This window comes from Hetaerina americana, unplaced genomic scaffold (genome assembly GCF_022747635.1).
Source record: "Hetaerina americana unplaced genomic scaffold, ioHetAmer1.1.p SCAF_4, whole genome shotgun sequence".
Lineage (NCBI taxonomy): Eukaryota > Metazoa > Arthropoda > Insecta > Odonata > Calopterygidae > Hetaerina > Hetaerina americana.
Genome location: NW_027286985.1, coordinates 26,461,138 through 26,469,818, shown reverse-complemented (window position 1 = coordinate 26,469,818; position 8,681 = coordinate 26,461,138). Strand labels below are relative to the sequence as shown.

General features: G+C 38.4%; 1 non-coding gene across 1 annotated transcript; it reads left to right on the top strand.

The window, feature by feature from the left end:
- Positions 1 to 341: 341 nt before the first annotated feature.
- Positions 342 to 504, top strand: LOC139692652 (U1 spliceosomal RNA). The gene has a single exon (XR_011701776.1). It is a non-coding gene; the product is annotated as a U1 spliceosomal RNA (small nuclear RNA).
- Positions 505 to 8,681: the final 8,177 nt, after the last annotated feature.

The following is an 8,681-nucleotide window of genomic DNA, read 5'->3' as shown; positions in this document are numbered from 1 at the left end:
ATTCCTTCAAATCAGATAGTTATGCTGCCCCATTCTCTAGTCTCACCTCCCAATGAAATGCGATGCTATTTATTTATGTTTATGAGGAAGTACCCCCCCCTGGCTAAATGGCCAATTCCTTGTGTATTCAAGTCAAGGTGCAGTATCATATCGTGTCATGACTTCGTAAATTAGAAGGTTTTCTATAACAGTTTGACGTTACTTATAAAATAAATAGTCCTTATGGAGGAATATATGCTTTTTTTATGGCTCCTCATTTGGAAAATAGGTGCAAATGTTAGTAACCAATATGTATGGCAATGCTGTGGTGGGACCGGTTCGGGTTTCCGTTGGTGAAATTCATACTTACCTGGCGCAGGGGTTAACCATGATCCGCAAGGTGGTTCCCTCAAGGTGAGGCCTGCTCATTGCACTCCGGGCGGGCTGACCCTTGCGATTGCCTCAAATGTGGGTAACTCGGGCGTACAATTTTTGGTAGTAGGGACTGCGTTCGCGCTGTCCCTTAAAATAATGGTAGTACATCAGGAATTGGGACCAAGTACGCGACTGTCAATCCATTTCGAAGAGTGAAATATTTGCCAGGCTTCGGGGAGCAAGAATTGGTTTGACTTGGTATTGCCTGCGGGGAATTGGAGCGTATCCCAAACGGTATTTGCGATTTTGTTGGTAATTTTTGGAGCCTCGCTTGGAATTACTTAGCAACACAGTTCACTGGCCGATCATACGGTTTCCTGCCGATATAAAATTAATGTAAAGGACTTGTACTTGTAAAGGAAAGTACACGACTGTGAATGCATTTTGTATCATTTTACCTTCATGTAGTTTTGGGCAGCAGGGAAAGGGTTGTTGAAATATTTGCGATTTTATAGTTGAGATTTGTGAAAAACAGAGAAGTGAGTTTTGTCGTCCCGCATGAAATCCCGATCGACGATCCCTCTATTCTAATCATTTCGCTGAAGAATAATCATAAACTCCAGATTACTCTTTGGTCATACGTTTATCAAAGTAATGTCTACAATTTACGAATAAAAAGGTGTTAATGTGCATATGCACTTACAATCATAACACCTCTGGACAAATATTGGTTGGATCATGCAATTGAAGAATATAAATCACAAGAAAGAAAGTACTTACATGCAAGAATATTTAAGTGGAGGATATATTTAATATAGAAAAATGTGCAGTTTTGAAATTTTGGAATAAAGGAAGCGAGGAACAGGATATAAACTACAAAATAGAGGGTTCATTATTGACTACGGCAAATCAAGTTAAATATTTGGGGGTTGTTCTAACACCACGCCTTTCATGGGGAGCACATATCAGGACAATATGCGGATCAGCTTTAAAGAAACTTGGCTTCATAAAACGGGTGGTAGGGAAATGTAATGAAAAAGTTAAAGAGAGGTGTTATTTTGCTCTAGTTAGACCTCATTTGGAATATGCCGCAAGTATTTGGGATCCGTGGGAGAAAATTTGGCAAAAAGAATTAGATAAAGTCCAGAGAAAATCCGCTAGATTCGTTAAAAATTGTTATGATAAAAACACAAGTGTGACAGGTCTCCTAGGGGATTTAGGCTGGGAACCACTTGAATTGCGGAGAGAACAAGCGAGGCTTAGACTTTTAGAAATGTTCAGAACAAACGAGTTTAAATATGACACTGAAGGAATTATAATGGCCCCACACTACTTAGGTAGATCAGACCACAAAGATAAACTAAGGGAGATAGATTCCAAGACAGATAGGTACAAATACTCATTCTTTCCCCGAACAATCAGTAATCATAATAGCAAGAAACCGAAGTCACTTTAGAAATATTAAAAACGTTGAATTTACAAGTCGGAACAAAATTAAACACTATAGAGATGTTAGGTATACTTTCAGGTGCATGTGTATGTTAGTTGGTAGTTTGAGTGTTTGCATGTGTGTGGGGTGTAAGTGTTCATGCATGAATGTATGCCATGTTTTTTTAATATATGATTTTGTCGTTATTGCATGCGGTTTTTTTTTTCTTTTTCTTTTCTAAATTATGGGTGGTGTCCTAGCACCCCCCGCCACACGCCCTTGCGGCGGCTTGCGGGGTATTAAGTAGATGTAGATGTATATTCAAATAATGCGGGAGGAATGTCAAAAAGATGAGTCAATTTCAAATTTATGAAAATTATCGACAAATGTATACACTACCACTAATTATATAGAACTTTTTAGACACTTCAGTGTCTAAAAAATAATTAGTTCTACTTAAATGCATGCTCCTCCACTAACCTTATGTGTTTTGTTATAATAACCCATTCTTTCCGAATGACCTCATTCGTGTTCTGTTCATCTGTTTTTAAGTTTCCCTTTCAATCCCTCGTCCCTCTCCGCGGGGGGAAATTCCTGCTACCTGCAACGTTGGGTCGAATTCCCTTCCTTTTACTGTCTCTTTGGGGGGTTGAGTGTTTTGTGGTGCATTTTCATGTGGTAGTGATGTTTCACATTCTTGCTTGTTGTGTCCTGGCTTGCGTGTTTTAGGATGGCTTTCGTGCTGTATCCTGGGGTGCAGTTTTTTGTTGTTTGGCGGTGTATGTGTTTGCATGAGTATTGGATGGAGGGAGTTTTGCATGAGTGTGTGCGCTGCTGGGGTGTAATTTTCCGTGTTGTTTTTTGCATGTGGTATTTTTCGTTTTTACGGTTGGTGACCTAACACCCCCCGCCACACGCCCTTGCGGCGGCTTGCGGGGTATTATGTAGATGTAGATGTAGATATACCCCTGCGGTCATATCTACTCGTATTATATCTATTGATGCTTGGAAAAAAATGGAATTTGAAATCTAACCGTTCTACTATCTCTCTGATTAAGCGCTGTCCCTTAATTCCTTGGTAATATTGAATAGGCAAAGCTGTGAATGAGGCAGTAATTGCTCATGTCACAGAAATTCATCGAATTCGTAAAACAATTTAAATCATTGGGTAGTGGGCAGAAGGTTAGGTACGAAGGGGAATGGTGTCCGCGTGGAATTAAAGTAAAGTGTAATCCAAACGGCATTCAATGGAATTTTCTGGTTGAGGGTAAGTTTGGGTCCCGCATGGAAGTTCGACTTCTTTCCGTTTATCGCCATGGCACTGATTTTAAGCAACGCCAGTTTACTCGCCGATCATATGGTTATAAAGGGAATCGGAATGGTGAGGTGGCTAACGTACAGGCTTCCCACTGATAGGGCCCGAATTGAAATTCAGTATACAACAAATGTTTCAGCGGTATCCTGATCCCTACTTGAGGTACTTGGTGGAGAGCACTTTAAGTGAGTTCGACGTCCGTCGGATGGGACGTTAAACTGTGGACCCCTTGGCACCTTTCGACAAGAGTAGGCTAATGCCGACGCCGGGTTTCTCTCCACCCTTCCTTTCCCACCCTTCCTTTCCCACCCTTCCTTTCCCACCCATCCTTAATGGCGCAAGTGACCTTAGCTATTGACAGCCTCCCATAAAAAACTACTACTATTATCAAAATAGTATAACTCTCTGTAATACATTTACATATAACCAACTGACTGTCTATCGATCCCAAAATATGAACAATTTTGGTGTCGGAAGTTGGGCTGTACAAAAATTCTAAAAAATGTCTGTTTCCCATATAGTGTCGGGATAAGTATATTTTTTAAAGCTACTTTTTGCGGGTGATTTGAGATTTTGTTTCATAATTTATTAGCAATAAAATGAATTATCAATTCACACTTCCTGACACTACCACGCAGACGCCTTCGAAGGTTCGCAGAGTATGACGTAGATTTAGATGTGAAATAAAGTTGAAAATGTCCCGATGGCATCAAGAAGAATACGTGTAAATCTGAACCATTATCTTTAAGGCAAAACCGAAAACATGCTCTTCTAATAAATCCTGATACATGGTGCGGCGACATAACTTCTTTTTTGAAAGCGTTTTGCGTTTGAAAAAAGGAAGTTATGTTGTTGCATCTGGTATTTTGTTAGCTTCTTCGCATATTCGCCGTGTCGGTGTCTATGCGTGGCTCTCTTATTTTATCCCGGTGGTCGAATCTCGCAATTCCAAGTGTGCCATAATGAAAATAAATTAATAACTCTCTTTTACTTTTTCAATAATTGTCCTGCGACTCGTCTAAAGAAAACTAGCATCTTTCAGCCTCACCCAAATAGTCATTGTAAATGTGTATTCACGAATGGTTTGCTGTCAATACGAGAACCCCCGATCGTTTGACCTGTTCTGAAGCGTTTTAACTCGACCCCATCCTTTTCATTCGTACTTTGCAGGCCTCAGTTAATTTTATTTTCATTTATTCAATTCCGTGGTTGGATTCATTCGCTACGAAATAATTTGTTTCCGTAGAACTGTTATTGAATTAGGTGACGCCATCCCTAGATCTCCCTCCTTATCTTTGAGTTGTACATTACAGGAGGTAACCATGGGACTACTACATACTAAAACGTTCTGCTTGCTTCCTTGGAAAATGATATTCCGTTTAACTCGCCGAAAGAAATTTGAGGAATCAGAAATAACATAAAAAATATTTTTTTAAATGCCGGTGACCCCTAAGTAAATACGTGTCGAGTTATGGCTGAAAGGAGTCACGGAGTTAAGAAATAGTTCTCCGAACAGTGTGCTACCTCATAGAACGGCACGACCTCTTCTCGGAAATCCCATAAATGCATATAAATCGGCTAACATAAGGTGGGAATGGAGTAGGTTGATTTATTGAAGTGCCATTCCTCAAACGTAATCTATTTAGGATACGAAGAGGGGCAATACTCTCTAAAGAGTTGAAGGATTATGGCATCTGAAATTAATTTATGTTTCAAAAGGCCATGGATAGTGCCTGATAGAGGGGTGAAGTGCTAATTGGCTAATAAAATTCGATTGACGCATTGTGATACCTACCCTAATATAATTTGATTGCAACATCTAAAATTCCACTCATTAATTCTTTTTTCGATGTTTTAATAGCGTTGGCGAATGCGTATTACCCACTTCCAAATTTTTCAGGGTAAAGGATATAAACTACACATGTGAGCATAATTATAAAGGAATCGTACTTGGGTATAAACTGAAGAGAAAGAAAGGCGTATTAAAATGTTAAGGTTAAAATTCACTTCCAGAGAAATCACCATGAACAACATTTTAATGCATTGAACTTCACTTTTGCTCCAAGTAAGCGCCGCCGAGTTTGAATTGGTCAGACAGTTACGATATTCAATGACATTCCAATATGTTCGCTCAGTTGAAGTCATGAATCTACCAGTTAGAAACTGCAAGTGAAATCAGCCCTGTCCAATAAAGTGACGCTCATGATATCCGAGTGAGAATGTAGAGATCATCTGGTCTACATGCGCATCCGCGTAATACTCTGCAAGACACCGTTAGGGTGTTTGGCAGGAGATGGTTCGCCACCACAACTCGCTTTGCACACTACCAAACAGTAATAAATTATCTTACAGGTTATGCAATGAAGGATAGCCGGTAAATTTCGTAAAGGGTGACCAAGCTATTTTAAAGAAGAATAATTCAAAATTTTCAATTACTATTCTGATCTTCTGAGCGAACACTTCATTTTTACAGCACGGGGAGCATTATTCTTTAAATGAAGATCACAATGTATTTTTCCACTGTTCTTCATTTTGGTACCACTAGTTTCAACACAAATGGATGTCATCCCCGCGTTGAAACTAATAGTACCAAAATGAAGAACAGTGGGAAAATACATTGTGTTATTCATTTACTGAACATTAACTTCAACAAAGTTGAGCCAGAAACCATCAAAAGCATTGTTCATGATAAAGTCAGCGAGGATGATAGAAATTAGGCCTACGTCTCTCAATTAATTATCCCGTTCTTCCTAGAAAGATATCATCATGGTTCCTAACATTATATTCAAAACGTGTCCTCTTTATAATCTATCTCTCTATAATTTTCCACCCAAACGCAGTATGATGGAATTAATGGTGTGTATTTAACATCTTCAAGGAAGTAATTCGCCTTAATCCATAGCATAGATATCCTCCATTTCCACCTTTGGTCTGCAATTGATTCTATCGATTGTTTATATTTGTATAAAAAACCATAAACACAGTAATCAACCCGAATGTCGGTTTGGTGGGTGAGTTCACCTAGTAGTAATCCCGACGGCGTGTGAAATTCACACATTAGGGTAGGGTGGCCAGTACCTTTCTCTGTCCCGGTTACAGTTTCCCGGGAAGATCAGGTACCTTAAAAATCCCATAGCTTCAGTGCAGCTGAGAAGCTTGCCCGGGAATTGGACCCGGGAACTCTACCCCTGGACTACCGCGACCCACTCATATGAATATGTGATTGATTATTTATGAATAAAACACTGGTGTCCTAACAACCCACAAATGTCATGTTAGTTACGCCCTCTCGCTTTTAAACCGTTCACAGAACGAGTAGCTGGGGCATGACGTCACCATAGTGAGTTTCGCCGGTATTCCCTTTGTCCCTGAACCAATTATTTAATCACTCAACCGATTTAAGTGTGCACCATATTTTCGTGAACGGGGAAAACGTAAAGCAATAAATCCGAGTTAAATTATCTGCGAATTAACTACTCGTAAACGCGCCACGACGGTGGCGTCACGAACGGCCGAGATGGATAAAGAGAGAGAAAGAGAGAGATGTTATCACACGCCGAGCAATGAAGAGGGTGAGGTCGTAGCGCCATCTCTAATTCATTTAAAGCTTTGAAAGTGTAAACTAAATGGCCATATAGATAAACTATAGAACATTCCGCTGGCAAACAAAACCAACATTTATTAGAGTACTGATTCGAAGACGTTTTTGTGATTACTTGTTAGCATATATTTACTATTGAATTATCGCATGATAAATGCGCTTTTGAATTTTCTGTAAGGGAAATATATGATTTCTCCTTGAGTCTGTTACTAGCTCTTTATTCTGAGGCACTTTCTATTCTTCGGGTTGGATGGGTGTGGTACATACTTTGAAAGATTGATGCCCCTAAGAGAAAATCGTAATATTTTTAACCCGTGACCCAAGAATTACTCTATACTTTTGCTGAATATATATGTTGCAAACCTCTTACTTAAGGCATAGGAAATATTTGCAGGAGGGAAAAATGTTTGCAGCTAGTTTCATCTAATTGTAATACCGTAGTATCCCATTGATAACGCGCGATATAATCGATATATATATATATATATATATATATATATGCTTTCGGCCTTCTCCGAGACCACCTTTTAGTAGACTCTTGAAGAAGGCCGAAAGCTGAAACAATTTACCGTATGAGTGTCCTTTTAAGTGTTGCTATTTTATTTTGGTTCTATTGTGCCGTCAAAATATTATATGTATATATATATATATATATATATATATATATATATATATATATATATATATATGTTTATATATATATATATAAAACACAAATAAAATAGTAACACTTAAAAGGGCACTCACATTGCAAATTCAAGTAAGACTGCTTACTAAGCAGTCTTACTCGAAGAAGGCCTCGTAGTAGGCCGAAAGCTTAATTAATTTACAATGTGAGTGTCCTTTTAAGTGTGAGTGTTTCTGTATAATCGATATATATATATATATATATATATATATATATATATACACGCACACATATGTGCGGCATTTATACACGTTCAAGATAACTATGAATCCCTGGGCGCGCGGTATCTATGGAAAGTCATGGTAACTACAAAGTTCTAGGTTCGCGTTATCGATGGGAAAATATGGTAATGGAAAAATTGACTGAATGCGTGTACATTATTACCAAATTATGATGGATGAAAATGTGATTCTTCTAGTACTCACACAAATTTAAAATGTTTATTTAAATCGAATATTTTTCTAAGTAATCAGATGTCGGTTTTACTTCAATGTCGCTTCGTTGTGTTATCATAATAATATTCCCTACTTACTAAAGAGAAGGTAATTTTCATTCGAGTGTCTTGCAAAAGGTTTGAAAACAGAAATGATTATTATAATTTAATTTCAGGTTCACCCTGCAATAAATGACAAAAATTTTGCTAATAATTTTTTCGTGTCGCTCTTCCAGAAGATGTAAATTTATAGAAAGCGGTAGTGTATTTCCGTTGTATTACTCTTGAAAATCACAATGAGTAAACCCCACATTGTTAGGTGCGCCCATGCTCTCATTAAACTCAAAACTTAATGGTGATATCCGTCATAAAGTTGAAAAATCGATAATGGGGAGTGGTGCCTTGGTTAAAGCCATTTTGAACGACCAGCTGAACACGATTTATGGGGTCCTTAATGTTCCGAGTTATGCACGTCAAAAGTGATGACTTCACTATTGCACTATGGTACAGCCGCGGAGAAGGATTTCGGCCTCTTTCACCATGTCGTGCATCGCACGCTGCCTTAGGACTTCTCTCCGCGTTTGAAATTCATTTCTTTATCTTATATTAAAACGACCACCAATAAACTTCATTTATGTTGCGTGACCGAAGGGAATTAGGTGTAATTTTCTATTTAACATTGCATGGACAAGCGTCCCTCAACATGAATGTGTTATAACAAGGTTTGTGTCCATTAAATAAATTTGAAAAATCTCACCTTTAACAAACTTTGGAAAGCTATTGGTTGGTTGGTTGGTTCATTATGTACACGTAAGTTACCTCTCTGTCGGCAAAATGAAGTAGTTAGCGATCTTTCATGTT